Below are 26,248 nucleotides of genomic sequence, written 5' to 3' on the forward strand. Positions count from 1 at the left end.
AAGCAGATACTGGAAACAAACTGACACATGTAAGAAGAGAATAACAAAAGGTGTGTTTCCTGTTTTTAAGGCTTTTAACCTGAGGGAAAGCCACAGTCCATGCCTTACAGTGAGACTAAAACTACCAAAGAAATCTACAGTCTGAAGGGCTTGAAGAACCAAGGACAGTCTGTCACAACCTCTGGAAAGAAAGAGGCAAATCCCAGAAAAGAGACAGCCAGAGAGGAGGAGCTCCAAATTTTATATATATATATAGACTCCGCCCAATCCTTTGGCTGACCTGTAAACCATTCAAGAACAGGATAGATCCAAGCAGCCTAAGGCTAAAATAACTGAAATAAGATTATAAACTACCACCAACCACAGGGAGACAGATTTTACAGGTTGACTTCAACCAAGTTAAGTGCCTGCTTAAACAAAAAAATTCAACATTCTTTGGGAGTACATATGGGTGTGCATTTATATTAGTTTTGATGCTGAGTTGTACAAGTTCTTTATATATTCTGAATATTAATCCCTTGCAGTTATGTGATTTGCAAATATTATCTCCCATTCTGCAGGCTGTCTTTTCACTTTCTTGGTTGTGTCCTTTGATGCACAAAAGTTTTTAAATTTTGATGGAGTCTAATTTTTTTTGTTTCTTTTGTTGCCTGTGCTTTAGGTGTCATACTTAAGAAACCATTACCAAATCCATTGTTGAGAAGATTTTCCTCATGTTTTCTTCTAAGAATTTTATAGTTTTAGGTCTTTGATCCATTTTTAGTTAATTTTTGTATATAATGTAAGGTAAGGATCCAACTACATTATTTTGCACGGGGATATCTAATTTTCCCAACACCATTTGTTGAAAAGACTATCATTTCTCCTACTTAATGGTTTTGGAACCCTATCAAAAATGAATTGATCATACATGTTAGGGCTTATTTCTGGGCTTTCTATTCTATTTCATTGGTCTGCCTTTATGCCAGTATCATACTGTGTAAAATACTGTAGCTTTGTAGTATGTTACAAGTCAGGGAAAGGGGGTCCTCCAACTTTACTCTTCTTTTTCAGGATTGTTTCAGCTATTTGAAGCCCCTTGTAATTCCATATGAATTTTTTAAAAAATAGAGTTATTTATTTATGGCTGCGTTAGGTCTTCGTTGCTGTGCGCGGGCTTTCTCTATTCGCGGCAAGCAGCGGCTACTCTGTTGTGATGCGCAGGCTTCTCATTGCAGTGGCTTCTCGTTGCAGAGCATGGGCTCTAGGCACGCAGGCTTCAGTAGTTGTGGCACATGGGCTCAGTAGTTGTGGTGCATGGGATTAGTTGCTCTGCAGCATGTGGGATCTTCCTGGACCAGGGCTCGAACCCTGCTCCCTGCATTGGTAGGCAGATTCTTAACCACTGCGCCACCAGGGAAGTCCCCATTATGAATTTGAGGACATGTTTTTCCATTCTGCAAAAAGGGTTGTTGGAATTTGGGTAAGTATTGCATTAAATCTGTAGACTGCTTTGGGCAGTACTGATATCTTAACAATGTTAATTAAGTCTCCTCTCCATGAACACGGAATGTCTTTATTTATTTTTGTTTCATGTATATTCGGATTTTATTTTCACTTTATATATTTCCATTTATTTTTATTTCTTTCAGAAGTATTTTACAGTTTTCAGCATACAAGTCCTTATACCTCCTTGGTTAAATTAATTCCTAAGTATTTAATACTTTTAGATGCTATTGTAAATGAAAACTGCTTTCTTAATGTCCTCTCAGGGTTGTTGATCACTGATACACAGAAACACAATCGGTAAGTATGTGTTGATCTCCTATCCTGAAACTTCGTAAACTCATTTATTAGCTCTAGCAGCTTTCTTGGGGATTATTTGGGGTTTTTAAAGTATGTGAGCATGTCATCTGTTAATAGAGATAACTTTACCTCTTCCTTTCCAATTTGGATGTCTTTTATTTCTTTTTATTGCCTAACAGCTCTGGCTAGAACTTCCAGCACAAATGTTGAATAGCAGTGGTGAAAGCAAGCATCCTTGTCTTGCTCCTGATCTTAGGGGAAAAGCTTTCAGTCTTTTACCATTAAGTATGATGTTATTAGCTGTGGGCTTTTCATAAATGACCTTGATCATGTTAAGGACTTTCCCCCTTTTCTTAGTTTGCTGCTTTTTTTTTTTTAAATGATAAGCTGGTACGTTTTGTCAGATGCCTTTTGTGTCAATTGAGATGATCATGTGGTTTTTATGCCTTCATTCTATTAGTATGGCATATTACAACAACTGATTTTCATATGTTGAATCATCTGCATTTCTGAGGTAAATCCCACTTGGTCATGCTGTATAATCCTTTTAATGTGCTGCTGGATTTGGTTTGCTAGTTTTTTGTTGAGGATTTTTGTGCTTATATTCTTTACGGATATTAGTCTGTAGTTTTCTCTTCTTGTATCTTTGTCCTTATCATTATCCTTTTGATTAGAAAAATTTTTTCCCATGTCTCTATTGAAATTCCTTCATCTCTTCACATATTTAGCCCACCTTTTCTACTAGATAATTTAGCATTTTCATCATTGTTATGTTAAAGTCTCTTTCTGATAACTCCAACCCAGACACAGAGTTAGATTTAGGCCACCTCTGGGACAGCTTCTATTGATTGTTTTCTCTTAGCTGTGGGTCACACTTTCTTGTGTGTGTATGTATAGTTTAACATATACTAGACATTTTGTATAGAAGAACTCTAGGAACTGAAGTAGCAAGTATTTACCTTCAGAAAGAGGCATGCTATTTTTTTTTTTTTTTTTTTGGTCAGGTCACAGTTCTTAAGCTGTATCGGCTTTACTGCAGTTTTAGTCAGATTCCTCTGCTTTGAGGTGGTGGCTTACGTGCACTTGGTGGAGATCTTACAAGTTTCAGACAGATCTCGCTCAGCAATCCCCACTCCTACTTTTGGCCCCAAATGCCTCTGGGAGGAAGATCTGCTCTATGGCTGTTTTATTCCATTGAACCAGCAAGGGTGCAATATGATAACACAGACTGCCTAAAGTCAATTTTTTGGTAAGCACAGTGGAGTGCCCAGCTCTTCAAGACAGTAGTGGTGGAGTTTCTGATGCCCAGTCCTAAGCACTGTCCCTACAAGTTGGGATTGTGAGTCACAGTGTCAGTGATGTTTTCACTAGAGCAAAACTGGGTAGGGTGGCTGCACACTGTTCTAGGCCACATAGCTTCCAAACCTGAGATTTTATGAGCTACCTAATAACCTTAAAAGAAATTCTCTTCTGTTTCTTCACTATGGTTTTGTAAAGTATCCTGACACATGATAGCAAATATAGAGTGCCTAGTACAGTGTCTGGCATGTACCTAACAAACGTTAGCTATTAGTGTGCATCCAGATTCTAAGTATGGAATCTAGTCAGTTTCAAATATGTAGAAGGAGTTTTATTTGATTATGTTGTCCTTCAGGTGACTGCTTTACTCCCTCCTGCTTGCTCATCCCTGGCTTTACGGTGGAGTTTGTAACCAAGCAACATCATAATTTATTGATTATCCTCCTCTACCCAGGAAAGGACATGAAGTCTTTTGCCTATTATCAGATAAAATAATTTACCCAGGATGATTTTCAGCCCTGTGCCTTTACAGAGAAGCAAATAAAGCCTGGACCACTGCAATAGCCTTATAACTGCTCTCCCTGTTCTTACTCTTGCTCCCTGATAGCCTATTCTCTGTCCAGGAGTCAGAACAAACTTGTAATATTAACCAGATAACTTTACACCCCTGCTCAGAACTCTCTAATGGCTTCCTTCCATACTCAGAACTAAATTCAAATGCCCTATGATGATTTACAAGTCCTGTGTGATCTGGGCCCTGGCTACCTTGTTGCCTTACCTTCTCCTACTCTCTCCCTTCCACAGTCTGCTCTGGCCATCTTGGCCTTACTGCATGAACCACTCAAGCTCATTCCTAACCTCAGGACCTTCATACTTAATATTTTGTCCCTCTGGAATATTCTTCCCTCTGATCTTCATATCACTTCACTCCTTCAGCTCTACACTCAAAGGTCAACTTCTCAGAGAAAACCACCCTATCTAAAACATCACATTTCTATCCCTTTATCCTGTTTTATTATTTTTCATAGTATTTATCCCTATCAGAAGTATTTTAGGGACTTCCCTGGTGGCGCAGTGGTTAAGAATCCACCTGCCAATGTTAAGGGGACACGGGTTTGAGCCCTGGTCCGGGAAGATCCCACATGCCGTGGAGCAACTAAGCCTGTGCGCCACAACTACTCAGCCTGTGTTCTAGAGCCTGCGAGCCACAACTACTGAGCCTGCATGCCACAACTACTGAAGCCCGCACGCCTAGAGCCCGTGCTCCACAACAAGAGAAGCCACCGCAATGAGAAGCCCGCACACCGCAACGAACAGTAGCCCCCGCTCTCCACAACTAGAGAAAGCCTGTAGGCAGCAATGAAGACCCAATGGAGCCAAAAATAAAGAAATAAACTAATTAATTTTTAAAAATTATTTTATACATTTGTTTATATCTGTTTTCCTTATTACCACATAAGTTCCCAAAAGGCAGAAACTTTGTCTTGTTCACCACTCCACCCCTTCCTCTTTTTATTGAGGATCCATTATGGAAATATCTATATCAAATGTCACTGCTTCAGCCAGTATTATATAGGTGACACACACAAAAAGAACAAAGTGGCATTTATCAAATTTTAAGGAATTAGTGAAGACCTTAAAAGGCAGAAATTTATTAATAATAATAATATAGGATATAGGGAAGCACATGATAAAAAGCAATTAAAGCTCTGAGAAGGAGAGAAAAGACGAAATCATGGAAACCAGCTAAGAGGCTGAAGCACTAAAATCACGTGTACTGAAAGTTTAAAGAAGGGTAGAAGTGAGAACATAAATAGAAAATAGAAATGAAGGAGGATTAATGCAATAAGTCTTTCTTATGAGATCCTAAAGAGATTTTTTGTAACTGGCTACGTATAGAATAATAAAGAGAAGGGAACAAAGAAATTAGAAGTTCTGAGCTTCAGTACCCAAGAGAATGATGGTATCACTAGCAAATAAAGAAATGAAGAAGTCACTGATTTAGAAAAGGTTTGGAGGAAGATAAGGTAATGTTTTCAATGTTAGTCATGTGGTATTCAAGCTAACAGTGAGACATCTAGATGGAAATGTGAGGCCATATAATACATACATTCTTTTAGCCCAGCCATAGCGTTATTGCACAATAACAACATACAGTCTACTGTGCTTTAAAAGGATGACTGAAATCCTCTGTTTCTTGTTTTGACATGATGAGTAGAATGATGACATCATGATGACATGATGAGTATGCACTGTAAAAGTTTCAGTACTCATAGCACTTTAAACACTACTGAGTTTTAACTGCATCACTGTGATTTGTAGCTCCCTGAGCAGCAGCGTAAAATGATGAGAGTGCCAGTATACTCTCTATCTTAACTACTCTGCCATTGTTGCTGCAAAACAGGCTCAGTCAATTTATAAATGAATGAGTATGGCAACATGATGAGTGAGGTGCATATAGATATTTAATGGAAAGGGGCCAGAAATTCAAACTCCTATCAATGCACGAGATAATCATTGTTCTTCAAAGGGAGGAACTAGCCTATGTTGCACAGAACTTCAGAATGTCCCATCATATATATTCGTGTATACAGAAACGTTTACGAACTTGGAACCCAACTCCTTAGTATATATAAATACCACCCAAATCGCAGTTTTAACACATATGAATTTTTCATGAATGCAACTGCATGTAAACTGAGGTAAACTTTATTTATTTTGGCCACTCTGCGCGGCACGTGGAATCTTAGCTCCCCAACCAGGGATCGAACCCGCACCTCCTGCATTGCAAGCACAGAGTCTTAACCACTGGACCGCCAGGGAATTCCCGAGGTAAACTTTAGCAAGAGTTGATCATTTCAGAAAATCATGTCATTGCTAATAATGCCACTCACTTGTGGAATTTAGGTTGCTGATCAACACACTTGCCTATGTGCAAGTGTGATGTAGTGATGCTGTAGGTACAAGTATCTAATTATTTCATTGTTTTCTCTATAGTCATTACCAAGCCTTTTCATTTTGAAATATAACTTTTTGTTATAATTTGTTTATAACCGTTTTCTAAATTTATTTCCCCTTAATAATAAAAGTATTATATTGGTATTTCTAAAATTACACGTGTAGGCTGATTATATTGTCCTTGAATTTCCATTTCAGGTAAATAAAGTATTATAAAATATTTGTTTAAAATTTTAAAAGAGTGGGGTTGGGTCTGATAGGGTTGAGAACCACTAGCCTTAGAAGATTTGCAAGTCAAGAGGCACACTGGTATTTTACCTTGGACCAGTTTGGCTAAAAGCAAATCCTCCAGTCTCCAGTCTAGGGAACATAAACCTACTGCAAGCATTTTGGGAGTTAAGAGGAGTCAAAGCTCTCCCTATTCAGTACACAGACTTTCGTTATGCCTCCCCTTTCATCCCCACCCCATTTTCTGTACAGATCCTCAAGCCCTGCCTTTAGTTATTCTAGAACCTAGAACTTCTATTTCACTCCCTCTAAAGAATAAATCTCCAGAATCCTCCCAAGGTAAGCCACTGGTTATCACTTCGTTATACCACATAAGGGAGAAAAATCTGGGAAGTTTAACTGCTTCTTTTGTAGACCTTCAACAATATTTCTGTTTTTGGCCTCAGCTCACATCCCACTTTTTTTTTTTTTTTTTTTTGCAGTACGCGGGCCTCTCACTGTTGTGGCCTCTCCTGTTGCAGAGCACAGGCTCCGGACGTGCAGGCTCAGCGGCCATGGCTCACGGGCCTAGCCGCTCCGCGGCATGTGGGATCTTCCTGGACTGGGGCACGAACCCGTGTCCCCTGCATCGGCAGGCAGACTCTCAACCACTGCACCACCAGGGAAGCCCACATCCCACTTTCAGAGACACCAGTGCCTCAACACCCTGAGCCTTTCCAAGGTTCTTTAGTATAAAATGATTTGTGCTTCTTAATTATTGGTTCTTTCTCTCCAACCAACAAGCTTAAGTTGTAACTGTTTAATGTCTAATGAAGGTAAAAACATGTGTTTAACCTAGTATATTTAACTGGAAATTGCAGTTTTCTGTAAATATTTAAATATTTGTGTATTTAAGAAATCTATCAATATTTCAGTTTTGATTTCTTTTTACATATTTTGGTATAAACAAGTTAATAAATGTTAAAGCTTGAATTGAATGGAAAATATTCCATAAAAAATAAAATGCCAACATGATTACAGTAAAAAAAAAAAAAAGCCTAAATAAATCAATAACTAAAGAAGAAATAGTAACAGTGTGGGTGTATGTATGCATATGCACACAAATATGGTTCAGTCACTTTTCCCTTTTGGTTTGTATGGAGGCAGATGGGGTAAGTGATAATGTAGAATGAGAGTCATCCAAATTTGGATACAGAGGTGAAAAAGTAAAGGTAGAAAGTGGTAATATACTTTAACTAAATTAGCTTATGTAATTCTAAAACTCCTGTGGAGTACACGCCATTTTTTCCAGTTTATAGATGAAGAATCTGAAGCTAAGAAAAATCAAGGAACTACTCCAAACTCATGGCTAATCATCCTTTCTGCTATACTTATTGTTGCCCTTTCATGTTTAATCTTACATTGAACAAATTATTCTATGGAACCAACTGTTCTTGTAGTGGAGGAAGAAGTACCAACAACTTTATCACTCGCCTCCAAGTACTGTGAAGGGGGCAGTGTCATTCTTGTTATCTCCAGAGCCTAGTATAGTACCTATCACGTTATGGGCATTTAATCATTGCTGAATGAATGAATTTTGGAATGAGAGAGTACAATTTGGTGGAACAAAATAACACGAGGTTAGTCAACAGAATTATTTAAATAAGAATTATAGGGCTTCCCTGGTGGCGCAGTGGTTGAGAGTCTGCCTGCCGATGCGGGGGACACGGGTTCGTGCCCCGGTCTGGGAAGATCCCACATGCCGCGGAGCGGCTGGGCCCGTGAGCCATGGCTGCTGAGCCTGCGCATCCGGAGCCTGTGCTCCGCAACGGGAGAGGCCACAACAGTGAGAGGCCCACATACTGCAAAAAAAAAAAAAGAATTATAACCACTAAAGTAGCTGTTTAAAATGAAGTAGTAAAATCTAAAATAGAAAATACAAACTAAAAATTTTATTGCTATCTATTAAGTTACCCAAATATCACGTAACATACCATAAGTACTATATTCCAAAGTGTCCCAGTCATATTAGATGACTCATATTAATACCAGCTTGGCAAAGACATAAGCCACCTGTCCTTTATACTTTGATAGTAAAATGAGCCAGTGATGGGGGAAGGTAATCAGGCATATAAGATTTCAAAGGGAATATATTTCATAACACATATTTCAGCCAACATCTGCTCCAAGCATATATACTACAGCATAAGAAAAATAGGGGTTCTCCTTTGCAACTCAAGGACTTTAAAAGAACATCAAATAAATTAATTAGACTATCATTCCATCCCATCCCATTTGCTGCCAATGTTATAGGCAACAAATTATTGCTACTGTTAACACTATTCTCTAAAATCTTTCATCTAGTATCAGGATACTTCTCTTCAGGTCACCTTCTGCTTTGTAGAAGAAAGTAAGCTAAGTTGTTTGTTATGTTTCTGTACGTTTCCATAGCAAAGGTCTGTGCCTGCTTAATTTAACTAAAGCTGGAGGGTTAAAGCCTGAAGGTATACGACAGACTAAAGCAGCTTCAATAAGAGGAGTTCTATTATCAGTCCTGCTACATTACTTGGAGGGAGCGGATCTGAATATATTAGAAACATGACAACACAATGTAGAGATAATAAAAATACAAAATTAAATTTCCAAAATATAAATTGCTTCAAACTGAAAATGTACATATAACAACATCATACAAAAAATCATCACCTGGAAATGAATCTTGGTGTATAATGAAATACAAAGTCTAGTTATGGAAAAAAATACTACAATCTCCATTTTAAATTTCAGTAACTTTTGGGATAAGGCTCAAAATATTTATTCCTTCATAAAACTTATCACTGTATAATAAAGTATGTGTGTAATTTTATGCAATTTTATCTCATATGTAGATTCAAGTAACCACCGTAACAGTCATGATCCAGAACTCTTCCATTACCACAAAGGAACTCTCTTGTGCTACCCGTTTACATTCACAGTCTTCAACCAGTTCCTGTTCCCTGGCAACCGCTAATCTAGTGTCATCTCTGTAGCTCTGCCATTTTGAGAATGTTATATATATATAAACGGAATCACGGTATGTAACCATTTGAGATTGCCTTTTTTTCCACTCAGCATAGTTCCATGGAGAACCTTCCAACCTGTGTGTATCAACAGTTTGTTCCTTTTTATTGCTGAATAGTAGCTAGTGCATTGTATGGATATACCAGTTTGTTTAACCCTTCTTCTGTTTGGCTTGTTTCTAATTTTTGACTAAGAAAAATGACACCACTATGAACCTTACAGGTTATTGTGCGAACAAGTTTTTATTTTTCTGTGATAAATGCCAAATGTGGTTCCTGGGTCATGTGGTAAATGCAAGTTTAGTTTTTTAAGAACCTGACAAACTATCTTGCGGAGTGGTTATACCATTTTACATTCCTAACAGCAGTTTAGGTGGGATAAAGTTTCTTGGCATCCTTGCCAGCATTTAGTATTATCACTATTTTTTTTTTTTTTTGCGGTACGCGGGCCTCTCACTGTTGTGGCCTCTCCCGTTGCGGAGCACAGGCTCCGGACACGCAGGCTCAGTGGCCATGGCTCACGGGCCCAGCCGCTCCACAGCATGCGGGATCTTCCCGGACCGGGACACAAATCCGCGTCCCCTGCATCGGCAGGCGGACTCCCAACCACTGTGCCACCAGGGAAGCCCGATCACTATTTTTTTATTTAACTGTTCCATAAGGCATATAGTGGTATCTCATTGTGGTTTTAATTTGCATTTTTCTAATGGCTAATAATGTGGAAAATCTTTTCACGTGCTTATTTGCCATCTTATCTCCTCCTTGGCAAAATGTCTGTTCATGTCTTGTGCCCATTTCTTAACTGAATTGCATTTTTTTTAATTTTATTTTTTTTATTTATTTATTTTTGGCTGCACTGGGTCTTTGTTGCTGTGCACGGGCTTTCTCTAGTTGCGGAGAGGGGGCTACTCTTCGTTGCCGTGCATAGGCTTCTCATTGCAGTGGCTTCTCTTGTTGCTCTAGAGCACAGGCTCAGTAGTTGTGGCTCACGGGCCCAGTTGCTCTGCGGCATGTGGGATCTTCCCGGACCAGGGCTCAAACCCGCGTCCCCTGCACTGGCAGGCGGACTCCCAACCACTGTGCCACCAGGGTAGCCCCCTGAATTGCTTTTTTACTGTTGAGTTTTCAAAGTTCTTTATATATTCTAGATACAAGATCTTTGTCAGATATGTGGTTTGCAAATGTTTTCTCCCTGTCTATAGCCTGTCTTTGCCATCCTTTTGTTTGTTTGTTTGCCATGCTGTGCAGCATGTGGAATCTTAGTTCCTCGACCAGGGATTGAACCAGTACCCCCTGCACTGGGAGTGTGGAGTCCCAACCACTGGACCACCAGGGAAGTCCTCCATCCTCTTAATAGGATCTTTCACAGAGCTAAAGTTTTTAATTTTGATGAAGTCCAATTTATCAATTTTTTCTTCTAGTATCATGCCCGAGAACTTTTCTCATAGCTTGAGGTCCTGAAGATTTTCTCCTATGCTTTCTTCTAAAAGTTTTATGGTTTTACAATTCACATTTAATTTCACAATCCATTTTGAATTAATTTTTGTATAAGATGTGAGGTTTAGGTTAAGGTGGTTTTATTTGCTTAAAGATGTCCAACTGCTACAGCACCATTCGTTAAAAAGACAATGTAAAAGCTCTTAAAGAGTATTCATCTTGGTCTATAAACAGTATATTTTTTATATAAATACAGTTGCCATTACCTATACTAAATTAAAAATTGATGTAATTTCAAATGATTTTCACATTTTGAAAAATGAGAATAAAATGTTTCTGATAATTCCTAAAATACTAATACTTTTTGGACAAATGAAATCAAATTCTGTTGTGTATTTCTTGTAATTCATTAACATGCCATATTTCCTTTGGTCTCAGAGCCTTCTAAATCAGCACTGCTCAACAGAACTTTCTGCAATGATGAAAATATTCTATATCTGCATTGTAAAAAAAACCCCATGATCCATGTCATATCAATTGTTGTGTAAGGTGTGAAGTTTAGGTTAAGGTTTATTTTCTTGTCTATGGATATCCAATTGCTACAGCATCATTTGTTCAAAAGGCAATGTAACCATTACCCACACTGGCTACCAAGCCTCGAAGTGTTGTTAATGCAAGTGAAGAACTGAATTTTTAATTTTAGTTAATTTAAATTTAAATGTGGCTAGTGGCTGCTGGATTGGACAGTGTAGCTCTAAACCCTTTCCTCTGCTTAATACTTTCACTTTCTTAGTATTTAGCTTTTCCCTGGCTAATGTTTATTAATTAGCTAGGAACTTCACTCAAATAAGCAGTGCCTGATTCAACCCCTTCATCTGGGTTTTAGGTCCCTATTTGCTCTCAGAGAGATCTGAATTTCCCCCATTAAGGCTTTATCATACTTTTGTTATTACCTTGTTTGCAAACTTCACTGAACTAGAAATTTCATGAGAGTAGGAAACATGCCTGATTCCACTCCCCCTCTTGGATCCCCAGCTACAATAACAAACTACCCTGAGTGTATTACATATTTGCAGACCATATTAATGAATAAGATTATTTACTTTGAATAAAAGAAAAAGTTAATTTATTAGCTGGCTAGAAAGTAGGTGGTATTTTTCAACAGCTTCATAGTTTGAGTTTTTAAAATTTCAAGAAATACATACTTCAGAAAATTCTTGGCTCTCACCATATAATTATATTGAGAACATCTGAAATCCTCCTTTGGGGAGTATCAGAAAGATTTATAGAACTTGTGCTTAAGTGCTCTTTCTCTTTTCATTTTGATACAACACTGGCCAATGGAATGCAAACACAGCTCTTTAAAATGACAGCAATCAACCCAGCTGAATTCTAAGATGCCAATGTAGATATCTTATTCTGCTGCATTTTCTCCATCAGGGTTCACAGAACATTGATCAAGCTGCTAAAAGAAGCCTAAGTAATAATATCAAATAATATTTACTGAACATTTACTATGTTCTTTACATGCAATGTTTCATTGCATCCCCACATCAGCTCTTAGGTAGGTGATATTATTCTCATTCTACAAAAAAGGAATTGGAGGTAACGTTCCTTCCATAATTAACCTCTATCACATCATATTCTAATTTCCAATATAGCCCTTAATACATTCTAATATTATTTTGTTTATTTGCTCATTGTCTCTTCTCAGTATAATGCAAGAAAGACCCATAAGGGCAGGGACCTTTTCTGTCGTATTTATCTCTGGATCCCCAGCATCTACAATATTGCCTATAATGTACTGAGCAATCAAAAAATATTTATTGAATGAGTGAAAGGATAGGTGAATGAATAAACTAAGCAATGAATGATTCAATAAAAGGTCTAGAAAAGTTAAACTGCTTGGCCAAAGATACAGTACAGCTCAGGATTCAAACCCAAGCAGTATGACTGCAGAGCCCATACCAGTCATTTAGCTACTAGTATTAGCTCCTGAATGTACTTAAAGACCAACACTGTATAGGGAATGTGGACGAGAAGACAAGCTGACCACCAAAGATTTATGTCTAGAACTGTATAGTATACCTTTCCTAGTCCTCTTGCAAATGAGTAGGGCCACTCATTTGCACGTGATTACTCCTGGACAGTGAGTAGTAATAATTGGTAGTAATTTCCAGGTTTATGTATCTTATGTGCCTTTCCTATACTTTCTTCCCTTTTCCCAGGGACCATGGAGGCTGTGTGATGAACATGACTGTATCAAAAAATAGACAGACCTTGTATTCAAGAGTGACAATACAAAAGAAAATAAACTTTTCTGTCCCAAACCAACAAGAACTAGAGATTATTAGTCATAGTAGTTAGCCTACCACAATTAATCTAAAAGAGCTTAAACTAAAATAATGGTAAACAAGGTCCAAGATTTTTATCAGGAGCTCCAAACGTTGTAGAAACAGCACTTGTCTTTAAATCAAACACCAGGATTTCTAAAAAGGCTTATTTAGAGAATTAAAGGAGATAGTGTGAAAGTACTTTATAAAATGAAAAGCACGTGAAATTATAAGATAACTATAAGAGGCAACATGGTACAATGAAAGTGGAACAGCAGAGTCAAAAGACCTGGGTTTAAGATCTCTACCAATTACATTAAGTGTAATCTTAAATCATCTATCTGTACAATGTACTTGCCTTGCCCTTTTCAAAAAACTTTAGCAAATATTAAATATAAACTCTGAGAAAACATTTTGTAAACTACAAAGAACTACAAAAAAAATCAATTTTTGCAATTAGCAACAGAACAAATATGCAAAATGTCACTAAATTAGGCAATTTAAGAGCATGTTGGCGTCTAGCATTTTTTGGATAAATGTCAACATTAAACCAAATTCTTTTAAAATTATTTGTTCTAAATCCTAAACATTATTCTAAAAGATATGGAGACTCGGGCTTCCCTGGTGGCGCAGTGGTTGAGAGTCCGCCTGCCGATGCAGGGGACACGGGTTCATGCCCCGGTCTGGGAAGATCCCACATGCCGCGGAGCGGTTGGGCCCGTGAGCCATGGCCGTTGAGCCTGGCGTCCGGAGCCTGTGCTCCGCAATGGGAGAGGCCACAACAGTGAGAGGCCCACGTACAGCAAAAAAAAAAAAAAAAAAAAAAAAAAAAAAAAAAGATATGGAGACTCTATACTATGTTAGACCATCTAAAACAAAATTCAGAAAGTTAAGACCTGCAAAAGTCTCTTTGAATCCTAGGACTGAAAATGTGTATTTTCATTAGAGGACTCCAATAAAAGCTATTGACTTTAATTAAACAGACAATTTTCCTAATTTGGATAAGAAAAATAATCTGATTAAGTACTCATTATACACTATGTTAACTTTATTAAAGATTAATTTCCTGACAAGTAAACAAGTTAGTTTCATTTTAAATTAAACTGCATCACTCTATTTACAATAGCCAGGACATGGCAAGCAACCTAAGTGTCCATCGACAGATGAATGGATAAAGAAGATGTGGCACATATATACAATGGAATATTACTCAGCCATAAAAAGAAATGAAACTGAGTTATTTGTAGTGAGGTGGATGGACCTACAGTCTGTCATACAGAGTGAAGTAAGTCAGAAAGAGAAAAACAAATACTGTATGCTAACACATATAAATGGAATCTAAAAAAAAAAAAAAAAGGTTCTGAAGAACCTAGGGGGCAGGACAGGTATAAAGACACAGACGTAGAGAATGGACTTGAGGACATGGAGAGGGGGAAGGGTAAGCTGGGACGAAGTGAGAGAGTGGCATGGATATATATATACACTACCAAATGTAAAACAGATAGCTAGTGGGAAGCAGCTGCATAGCACAGGGAGATCAGTTCGGAGCTTTGTGACCACCTAGATGGGTGGGATAGGGAGTATGGGAGGGAGATGCAAGAGGGAGGGGATATGGGGATATATGTATATGTATAGCTGATTCACTTTGTTATACAGCAGAAACTAACACACCATTGTAAAGCAATTATACTCCAATAAAGATGTTAAAAAAAAATAAAAAATAAAAATAATTTAAACTGCATCTATTTCTCTATTGTGCTTGTATATTCTGAAGGCCCTACAGAAATTTTTTACCCCCACCACACAAAAACATTGTGGAGTATGTAAAACCCAAAAAACCCCCTGGGAAGTTGGAAGAAGTTTTTTAACAGTGCTCTATAATTCTACAGTCCCTAACCATGAACAATAAAAAGAAATGAGATTATATATATTTTTCATCTATCAGCCCTATTTGATAATAAAAGGACATTCAGTTTCTACTTTGTACTCTCCATCTATAAATTCATTAGATTACAGAAAATACAAGGAAGAAGTAGACACTGGCTGTATGGTTCTTTTTTTTTTAATTTTTTTTTTTGCTTATTTATTTTTGGCTGCGTTGGGTCCTCATTGCTGCACACGGGTTTTCTCTAGTTGTGGTAAGCAGGGGCTACTCTTTGTTGCGGTGCGCAGGCTTCTCATTGCAGTGGCTTCTCTTGTTGTGGAGCATGGGCTCTAGGCGCATGGGCTTCAGGAGTTGTGGCACATGGGCTTAGTTGCTCCGCAGCATGTCGGATCACCCCGGACCAGGGATCGAACCCCTGTCCCCTGCACTGGCAGGTGGATTCTTAACCACTGCGCCACAAGGCAAGTCCCCCAGGGGATTTAAAGTAGTGACACCCGCACCTCATTTTTCTTTTTCCCCTTCTAAAAGCCACACATTAAAGACTAGGATATTTAAAAAACAACTGAATCTCTGGGGAAAATTAGAAAATAATCACCCATGCCCAGGGAAAGGCTCAAAAAAGACCAAAGAAGACCTTAAGTTTATACCTCAGGCTGATCCTTGGCGGAAAAAAAAACCCAAAAAAACAGCTTATGACAATCAAAAAGACAAAAACAAAAAAGAGGGTGAGAATCTGATTTCTAGCTGTGAACAAAACTTTACAACTTAAGGAACTAGAAAAAGAACAAACTAAACCTAAAGCTAGCAGAAGAAAGTAATAAAGATCAGAGCAGAGGTAAATGAAACAGGAAACAGAAAAATAGAGAAAAATCAATGAAACCAAAAAGTTGGTTCTTTAAAAAGATCAAAATTGACAAACTTTTAGCTCAACAGACCAAGAAAAAAGGAGAAAATACCTGAATTACTAAAATTAGAAATGACACTACCAATTCTACAGGAATAAAAAGGATTAGGGCTTCCCTGGTGGCGCAGCAGTTAAGAATCTGCCTGCCAATGCAGGGGACAAGGGTTCGAGCCCTGGTCCGGGAGGATCCCACATGCCGCAGAGCAATTAAGCCCATGCGCCACAACTACTGAGCCTGCGCTCTATAGAGCCCACAAGCCCAACTACTGAAGCCCGTGCACCTAGAGCCCGTGCTCTGAAACAAGAGAAGCCACCGCAATGAGAAGTCCACGCACCACAATGAAGAGTAGCCCCCGCTCTCTGCAACTAGAGAAAGCCCACACACAACGAAGACCCAACGCAGCCAAAAAAATAAAATAAAATAATTAATTAATTATTTTTAAAAAAGGATTATAAGAGAGTACTATGAACAACTGTATACCAGCAAACTGGATAACCTACATGAAGTGGACAAATTCCTAGAAACGCAAACCCTTAAAACTAAACCACAAAGAAACAGACAATATGAATATTCCTTTAACTAGTAAGAAGATTGAACTGGTAATTAGAAATCTCCTGACAGGGGCTTCCGTGGTGGCACAGTGGTTAAGAATACGCCTGCCAATACAGGGGACATGGGTTTGAGCCCTGGTCCGGGAGGATCCCACATGCCGTGGAGCAACTAGGCCCGTGTGCCACAACTACTGAGACCACGTGCCTAGAGCCTGTGCTCCGCAACAAGGGAAGCCACCACAATGAGAAGCCCATGCACCACAACAAAGAGTAGCCCCCCACTCACTGGCAACTAAAGAAAGCCTGTGCGCAGAAACGAAGACCCAATACAGCCAAAAAAAAAAAAAAAACTCCTGACAAAGCAAAGCCCTGGACCCAGTGAATTCAACCAAACATTTAAAGAAGAACTAATACTCATCTTCTTCAAACCTTCAAATAAATTGAAGAGGAGGGAACACTTCCTAACTCATTCCATGGAGTCGGCATTACCCTGATACCAAAGCCAGACGAAGACAATACAAGAAAACTACAGACCAATATCCCTTATGAGCACTGATGAAAAATCCTCAACAAAATACTGGCAAACCAAATTCTGCAGCATATTAGAAGAATTATACACCATGACCGAATGGGATTTATTCCCAGAATGCAAGAATGGTTCAACACATGAATATCAATCAATGTACTAAACCACATTAACAGAATGGAGGGGGAAAAAATCACATGATTATCTCAACTGGTTCAGAAAAAGCGTTTGGCAAAATTCAATACCCTTTCATGATAAAAACACTCAATAAAGTAGGAATAGAAGGAAAATATCTCAACATAATAAAAGCCATATATGAAAAACCCATTTGGGACTTCCCTGGTGGTCCAGTGGGTAAGACTCCATGCTCCCAATGCAGGGGGCTCAGGTTCGATCTCTGGTCGAGGAACTAGATCCCACATGCACGCCACAACTAAGAGTTCGCATGCAGCAACTAAGAAGTCCACATGCCACAACTAAAAACATGCGGCAATGAAGATCCTGCATGCTACAACTAAGACCCGGTGAGGGAGGGAGGGAGGAAAGGAGGAAGGAAGGAAGGAAGAGAGGGAGGGAGGGAGGGAAGGAAGGAAGGGAGGGAGGGAGGAAGGAAGCCCCACAGCAAACAACATACTCAAAGGTGAAAGACTGAAAATTTTTCCTCTAAGGTCAGGAACAAGTAATGATGCTTGCTTTCACCACTGCTTTTCAACATAGTACTGGAAGTTCTAGCCAGAGCAATTAGGCAAGAAAAAGAAATAAAAGGTATCCAAATTGGAAAGGAAGAAGCAAAATTATCTCTGTTCTTAGATGATATAATCTTATATATAGAAAACCCTGGGCTTCCCTGGTGGCACAGTGGTTAAAAATCTGCCTACCAATGTAAGGGACACAGGTTCGAGCCCTGGCCCAGGAAGATCCCACATACTGTGGAGCAACTAAGCCCGTGCGCCACAACTACTGAGCCTGAGCTCTAGAGCCCACAAGCCACAACTACTGAGCCCACGTGCCACAACTACTGAAGTCTGTGCACCAGAGCCCATGCTCCACAACAAGAGAAAGCCACAACAATGAGAAGCCCGTGCACCACAACAAAGAGTAGCCCCCGTCCACCACAACTAGAGAAAGCCCATGCACAGCAACGAAGACCCAACACAGCTAAAAATTAATTAATTAATTAAAAAAAAAGAAAACACTAATGATTCTACCAAAACAAAAACAAAAACTGCTAGAGATAATAAATGAATTCAACAAAGTAGCAGGACACAAAGTCAACACATGAAAATCAGTTGCATTTCTATACACAAACAGTGAACAACCTGAAAAGGAAATTATGAAAACAATTCCATTTACAATAGCATCAAGAAGAATAAAATACCTAGGAATTAACTCAATCAAAGAGGTGAAAGTTTTACACAATGAAAACTATACAACATTGCTGAAAAAAATTAAAGAAGACATGAATAAATGGAAAAACATCCCCATGTTCATGGATTGGAAGATTTATTATTGTTAACATGTCAATACTACCTAAAGCAATCTACAGATTCAATGCAGTCTGCATAAAAATCTCAAAGACATTTTTTGCAGAATAGAAAAATCCATCCTAAAAGTCATATGGAATCTCAAGGGACCCTGAATAGCCAAGACAACCTTCAAAAACAAAGAACAAAACTGAAGACCCACACTTTCAGATTTCAAAGCTTACTACAAAGCTACCGCAATCAAAACACTGTGGAACTAGCACAAAGACAGACACAGAGACCAATGGGACAGAATAGAGAGCCTAGAAATAAACCCTTGCACACATGGTCAAAGGTTTTTGTTTTGTTTTCTTTTCTTTTTGACTGTACCACACAGGGATCTTAGTTCCCTGATCAGGGACTGAACCTGGGCCCTGGCAGTGAAAGTGCTGAGTCCTAACCACTGGACCGCCAGGGATGATTTTTAACAACTATGTTAAGACTATTCAATGAGGAAAGGAGAGTCTTTTCAACAAATGATGCTGAGAAAACTGGACAACTACATGCAAAAGAATAAAGCTGGACCCTTACCTAACACCATATATAAAAATTAACTCAAATGGAGAAAAGACCTAAATGTATGATTTAAACTACAAAACTCTTAGGTAATCTTTTTTTTGTGGGGGGGGGGGCACCACCGTGAGGCTCGTGGGATCTTAGTTCCTTGACCAGGGATTGAACCCGGGCCCTCTGCAATGAAAGCGCTGAGTAATCTTAATCAAAATCCCAGCAGGTTTTTTTTTTTTTTTAATTTTGGGGGTGTGCTGGGTAGAGATTGACAAGCTGACTCTAAAATTCATACAGAAATGCAAAGGGCCTAGAATAACCAATACAATCCTTAAAAAAGAGCCACACTATCAAATATCAAGATTTACTATAAAGAAGTTATAATTAATGCAATGTAGTAATGGTACTAAGATAGAACAAATAGTCCAAAGGCACAGAATGAAGAGTTAGGAAAGAGAGCCACAGATATATGGCTGGTCACCTGATTTATGACAAAGGCACCAATGTCGTAGAGTAGAAAAATAATGGGCTTTTCAATAATGGTACTGGATCAACTTCTATCCGTAAGAAAAAAAAAGTATCTTAATCTTTACCTTTAATTCATATACAAAAATTAATTTGAGATAGATCACAGACCTATATGTAAAAGGTAAAGCAATAAAGCTTCCAGAATAAAACACAGGAAATTATCTTCATAATCCTGGAGTAAGCAAAGATTCTTGAAAAGGTATGAAAGCACTTTCCATGGAAAAGAAGACTGATAATTTGGACTTCATTAAAATTAAAAACTTCCATTTATCAAAAGAAACAATTAAGAAAGTGAAAAAGCAAGCAACAGACTAGGAAAAGAAATGTCATTTGCCATACATATATCTGACAAAGGACTTATATCCAAATATTAAAAACTCCTACAAAACATTAAGAAAAAGAGACAATTTAAAAATTGGTCAAGAGATGTGAACAGACACTTCACAAAAAAGGACAGCCAAATGTCTGATAAACATATGAAAAGATGTTCAACATCACTGGTTATCAAGAAACAACAATTTAAAACCAGTGTGATACCTCCACATCCCTGTCAGAATGGTTAAAATTAAAAGACAAGAACCAAGTGCTGGTATTATTGGTGAGGATGTAGAGTAACTGGAACTTTCACATATGGCTGGTCAGGAATAAAAACTGGTACAGCTCCTTTGAAAAACCAGCAATTCCACTCTGAGACGTATAAACATATACCAAAAAAATGTGAATGCTTCGTCCATCAAAAGATATGTGTGAAAAAAGCATACAGCAGCTTTACTCATAATATTTCAAACCAAGTGGACACAAACCAAGTGTTAATGAACAGAATGACAGATAAAGAAATTGTAGCAAATAAATACGATGGAATATTATAGAGCAATTTTTTTTAAACTACAAAAAAACCCAAACTGGATGAATTTCATGCTCATGTGTTGAATAAATGAAGCTAGACAGAAAGCTGAACATTTTGCATGAGTCCATTTATTAGCAATTCATGAATTAAAAAACTAATCAATGATAATAAATGGTCAGAAGCACAATTACCTTTGGTTAGAAGATATAAACTGGGAAGGGCACAAGGGAGTCTTCTGGGGTGCTTAAAAATTCTATATCTTAACCTGTTTGTAGTTTTACCTGTGTGTGAGTGTGTGTGTGCATGTGTCTGTGTGTGTATGAAAAATTCATTGAGCTATACATGTTAAGATTTGTGTACTTTAATGATGCTTTCCCATACAGCAATGAAACATTTTTTAAAAGTCTGCACATACAGAACAAAATCAAGGCATTTTTCCCAGGCTTGAGAACCAAGCACACCACTCTTATGTGTAATGGTCAGACTGGTCTGGAATGGCAATTGGTGCCATCCTCTTTCTCTTTCTGAGTATTAAAAAATTCACAGAACATCCAGTCCCTACCATCAGGAAACTTGCACAAGCCTCTTAGATAGCCTCATCCACCAGAGGGCAGACAGCAGAAGCAAGAACTACAATCCTGCAGCCTGTGGAACAAAAACCACATTCACAGAAAGATAGACAAGATGAAAAGGCAGAGGGCTATGTCCCAGATGAAGGAACAAGACAAAACCCAAGAAAAACAACTAAATGAGGTGGAGATAGGCAACCTTCCAGAAAAAGAAATCAGAATAATGATAGTGAAGATGATCCAGGACCTCGAAAAAAGAATGGAGGCAAAGATCGAGAAGATGCAAGAAATGTTTAACAAAGACCTAGAAGAATTAAAGAACAAAAAAACAGAGATGAACAATACAATAACTGAAATGAAAACTACACTAGAAGGAATCAATAGCAGAATAACTGAGGCAGAAGAACGGATAAGTGACCTGGAAGACAGAATGGTGGAATTCACTGCCAAGGAACACAATAAAGAAAAAAGAATGAAAAGAAATGAAGACAGCCTAAGAGACCTCTGGGACAACATTAAACGCAACAACATTCGCATTATAGGGGTCCCAAAAGGAGAAGAGAAAGAGAAGGGACCAGAGAAAATATCTGAAGAGATTATAGTCAAAAACTTCCCTAACATGGGAAAGAAAATAGCCACCCAAGTCCAGGAAGCACAGAGTCCCATACAGGATAAACCCAATGAGAAACACGCCAAGACACATAGTAATCAAATTGGCAAAAATTAAAGAAAAATTATTAAAAACAGCGAGGGAAAAATGACAAATAACATATAAGGGAACTCCCATAAGGTTAACAGCTGATTTCTCAGCAGAAACTCTACAAACCAGAAGCGACTGGCATGATATACTTAAAGTGATGAAAGGGAAAAACCTACAACCAAGATTACTCTACCCAGCAAGGATCTCATTCAGATTCGATGGAGAAATCAAAAGCTTTACAGACAAGCAAAAGATAACAGAATTCAGCACCACCAAACCAGCTCTACAACTAATGCTAAAGGAACTTCTCTAGGTGGGAAACACAAGAGAAGAAAAGGACCTACAAAAACAAACCCAAAATAATTAAGAAAATGGTCATAGGAACATACATATCGATAATTACCTTAAACGTGAATGGATTAAATGCTCCAACCAAAAGACACAGGCTTGCTGAATGGATACAAAAACAAGACCCATCTATATGCTGTCTACAAGAGACCCACTTCAGACCTAGGGACACATTCAGACTGAAAGTGAGGGGATGGAAAAAGATATTCCATGCAAATGGAAATCAAAAGAAAGCCGGAGTAGCAATACTCATATCAGATAAAACAGACTTTGAAATAAAGAGTGTTACAAGAGACAAGGAAGGACACTACATAATGATCAAGGGATCAATCCAAGAAGAAGATATAACAATTATAAATATATATGCACCCAACATAGGAGCACCTCAATACGTAAGGCAACTGCTAACAGCTATGAAAGAGGAAATTGACAGTAACACAATAATACTGGCAGACTTTAACAACTCACTTACACCAATGGACAGATCATGCAAAATGAAAATAAATAAAGAGAAGCTTTATATGACACAATAGACCAGATAGATTTCATTGATATTTATAGGACATTCCACCCAAAACAGCAGATTACACTTTCTTCTCAAGTGCGCACAGAACATTCTCCAGGATAGATCACATCTTGGGTCACAAATCAAGCGTCAGTAAATTTAAGAAACTTGAAATCATATCAAGCATCTTTTCTGACCACGACGCTATGAGATTAGAAATGAATTACAGGGAAAAAAACATAAAAAACACAAACACATGGAGGCTAAACAATACGTTACTAAATAACCAAGAGATCACTGAAAAAATCAAAGAGGAAATCAAAAAATACCTAGACACAAATGACAATGAAAACACGACGATCCAAAACCTATGGGATGCAGCAAAAGCAGTTCTAAGAGGGAAGTTTATAGCTATACAAGCCTACCTCAAGAAACAAGAAAAATCTCAAATAAACAATCTAAACTTACACCTAAAGGAACTAGAGAAAGAAGAACAAACAAAACCCAAAGTTAGCAGAAGGAAAGAAATCATAAAGATCAGAACAGAAATAAATGAAATAGAAACAAAGAAAACAAGAGCAAAGATCAATAAAACTACAAGCTGGTTCTTTGGGTAGATAAACAAAATCGATAAACTGTTAGCCAGACTCATCAAGAAAAAGAGGGAGAGGACTCAAATCAATAAAATTAGAAATGAAAAAGGAGAAGTTTCAATGGACACCGCAGAAATACAAACCATCCTAAGAGACTACTACAAGCAACTCTATGCCAATAAAATGGACAACCTGGAAGAAATGCACAAATTCTTAGGAAGGTATAACCTTCTAAGACTGAACCAGGAAGAAATAGAAAATATGAACAAACCAATCACAAGTAGTGAAATTGAAACTGTGATGAAAAATCTTCCAACAAACAGAAGTCCAGGACCAGATGGCCTCACAGGTGAATTCTATCAAACATTTAGAGAAGAGCTAACACCCATCCTTCTCAAACTCTTCCAAAGAATTGCAGAGGAAGGAACACTCCCAAACTCATTCTATGAGGCCACCATCACCCTCATACCAAAACCAGACAAAGATACTACAAAAAAAGAAAATTGCAGACCAATATCACTGATGAATATAGATGCAAAAATCCTCAACAAAATACTAGCAAACAGAATCCAACAACACATTAAAAGGATTATACACCATGATCAAGTGGGATTTATCCCAGGGATGCAAGGATTCTTCAATATACGTAAATCTATCAATGCGATATACCATATTAACAAACTGAAGAATAAAAACCATATGATCATCTCAATAGATGCAGAAAAAGCTTTTGACAAAATTCAACACCCATTTATGATAAAAACTCTCCAGGAAGTGGACACAGAGGGAACTTACCTCAACATAATAAAGGCCATATATGACAAACCCACAGCAAACATCATTCTCAATGGTGACAAACTGAAAGCACTTCCTCTAAGATCAGGAACAAGACAAGGATGTCCACTCTCACCACTATTATTCAGCATAGTTTTGGAAGTCCTAGCCACAGCAATCAGAGAAGAAAAAGAAATAAAAGGAATACAGATTGGAAAAGAAGAAGTAAAATTGTCACTGTTTGCAGATGTCATGATACTATACATAGAGAATCCTAAAGATGCCACCAGAAAACTACTAGAGCTAATCAATAAATTTGGTAAAGTTGCAGGATACAAAATTAATGCACAGAAATCTCTTGCATTCCTATACACTAATGATGAAAAATTTGAAAGAGAAATTAAGGAAACACTCCATTTACCATTGTAACAAAAAGAATAAAATACCTAGGAATAAACCTACCTAGGGAGACAAAAGACCTGTATGTAGAAAACTATAAGACATTGATGAAAGAAATTAAAGATGATACCAACAGATGGAGAGATTACCATGTTCTTGGATTGGAAGAATCAATATTGTGAAAATGACTATACTACCCAAAGCAATCTACAGATACAATGCAATCCCTATCAAATTACCAATGGCATTTTTTATGGAACTAGAACAAAAAATCTTAAAATTTGTATGGAGACACAAAAGACCCCGAATAGCCAAAGCAGTCTTGAGGGAAAAAAACAGAGCGGGAGGAATAAGACTCCCTGACTTCAGACTATACTACAAAGCTACAGTAATCAAGACAATAGGGTACTGGCACAAAAACAGAAACATAGATCAATGGAAAAAGATAGAAAGCCTAGAGATAAACCCACGCACTTATGGTCAACTCATCTATGACAAAGGAGGCAAGGATATACAATGGAAAAAAGACAGTCTCTTCAATAAGTGGTGCTGGGAAAACTGGACAGCTACATGTAAAAGAATGAAATTAGAACACTCCCTAACACCATACACAAAAATAAACTCAAAATGGATTCGAGACCTAAACGTAAGCCCGGACACTATAAAACTCTTAGAGGAAAACATAGGAAGAACACTCTTTGATATAAATCACAGCAAGATCTTTTTTGATCCACCTCCTAGAGTAATGGAAATAAAAACAAAAATAAGCAAATGGAACCTAATGAAACTTCAAAGCTTTTGCACGGCAAAGGAAACTATAAACAAGACGAAAAGACAACCCTCAGAATGGGAGAAAATATTTGCAAACGAATCAATGGACAAAGGATTAATTTCCAAAATATATAAACAGCTCGTGAAGCTCAATATTTAAAAAACAAACAACCCAATCAAAAAACAGGCAGAAGACCTAAATAGACATTTCTCCAAAGAAGACATACAGATGGCCAAGAAGCACATGAAAAGCTGCTCAATATCACTGATTATTAGAGAAATGCAAATCAAAACTACAATGAGCTATCTCCTCACACCAGTTAGAATGGGCATCATCAGAAAATCTACAAACAACAAATGCTGGAGAGGGTGTGGAGAAAAGGGAACCCTTTTGCACTGTTGGTGGGAATGTCAATTGATACAGCCACTATGGAGAACAGTATGGAGGTTCCTTAAAAAACTAAAAATAGAATTACCATATGACCCAGGAATCCCACTACTGGCCATATACCCAGAGAAAACCATAATTCAAAAAGATGCATGCACCCCAACGTTCATTGCAGCACTATTTACAATAGCCAGGACATGGAAGCAACCTAAATGCCCATCAACAGAGAAATGGATAAAGCAGATGTGTTACATATATACAATGGAATATTACTCAGCCATAAAAAGGAACGAAATTGGGTCATTTGTAGAGACGTGGATGGATCTAGGGACTGTCATACAGAGTGAAGTAAGTCAGAATGAGAAAAACAAATATTGTATATTAATGCATATATGTGGAACCTAGAAAAATGGTACAGATGAACCAGTTTGTGGGGCCGAAATTGAGACACAGATGTAGAGAACAAACGTATGGACACCAAGGGGGGAAGTGGCGGGGTGGTGGTGGTGGTGGTGTGATGAATTGGGCGATTGGGATTGACATGTATACACTGATGTGTATAAAATTGATGACTAACAAGGACCTGCTGTATAAAAAAATAAAATAAAAATTAAAAATTATAAAAAAAAATTCTCAGAATAATGTAGAAACCTTACAAATATTCTTCTTAGTTCCTGGAGAGGGGCCACCTCTGCTGGTGGAAAAAATGTGGTCTCAGAAGTCGGCATGCACAAATAGAGTGTTCCATACAAAGCATACAGTTCTGCAAGTGTGGTAGAGTATGTACAATCAGGAATGTTTCGTTTTCAATTTGGCATGACCTGCTCTCATCATATAATGCTTATTTTCCT

The 26,248-nt window shown here is 37.9% G+C and overlaps 1 protein-coding gene across 2 annotated transcripts in view; it reads right to left on the minus strand.

The window, feature by feature from the left end:
* Positions 1-26,248, minus strand: part of NFATC3 (nuclear factor of activated T cells 3) — a gene marked incomplete at both ends in the record, with an annotated part of 134,449 nt that overhangs the window by 55,334 nt on the left and 52,867 nt on the right. The gene's annotated exons all lie outside the window — the stretch shown is intronic.

This window comes from Hyperoodon ampullatus (genome assembly GCF_949752795.1).
Source record: "Hyperoodon ampullatus genome assembly, chromosome: 18".
NCBI classification, from domain to species: Eukaryota; Metazoa; Chordata; class Mammalia; order Artiodactyla; family Ziphiidae; genus Hyperoodon; species Hyperoodon ampullatus.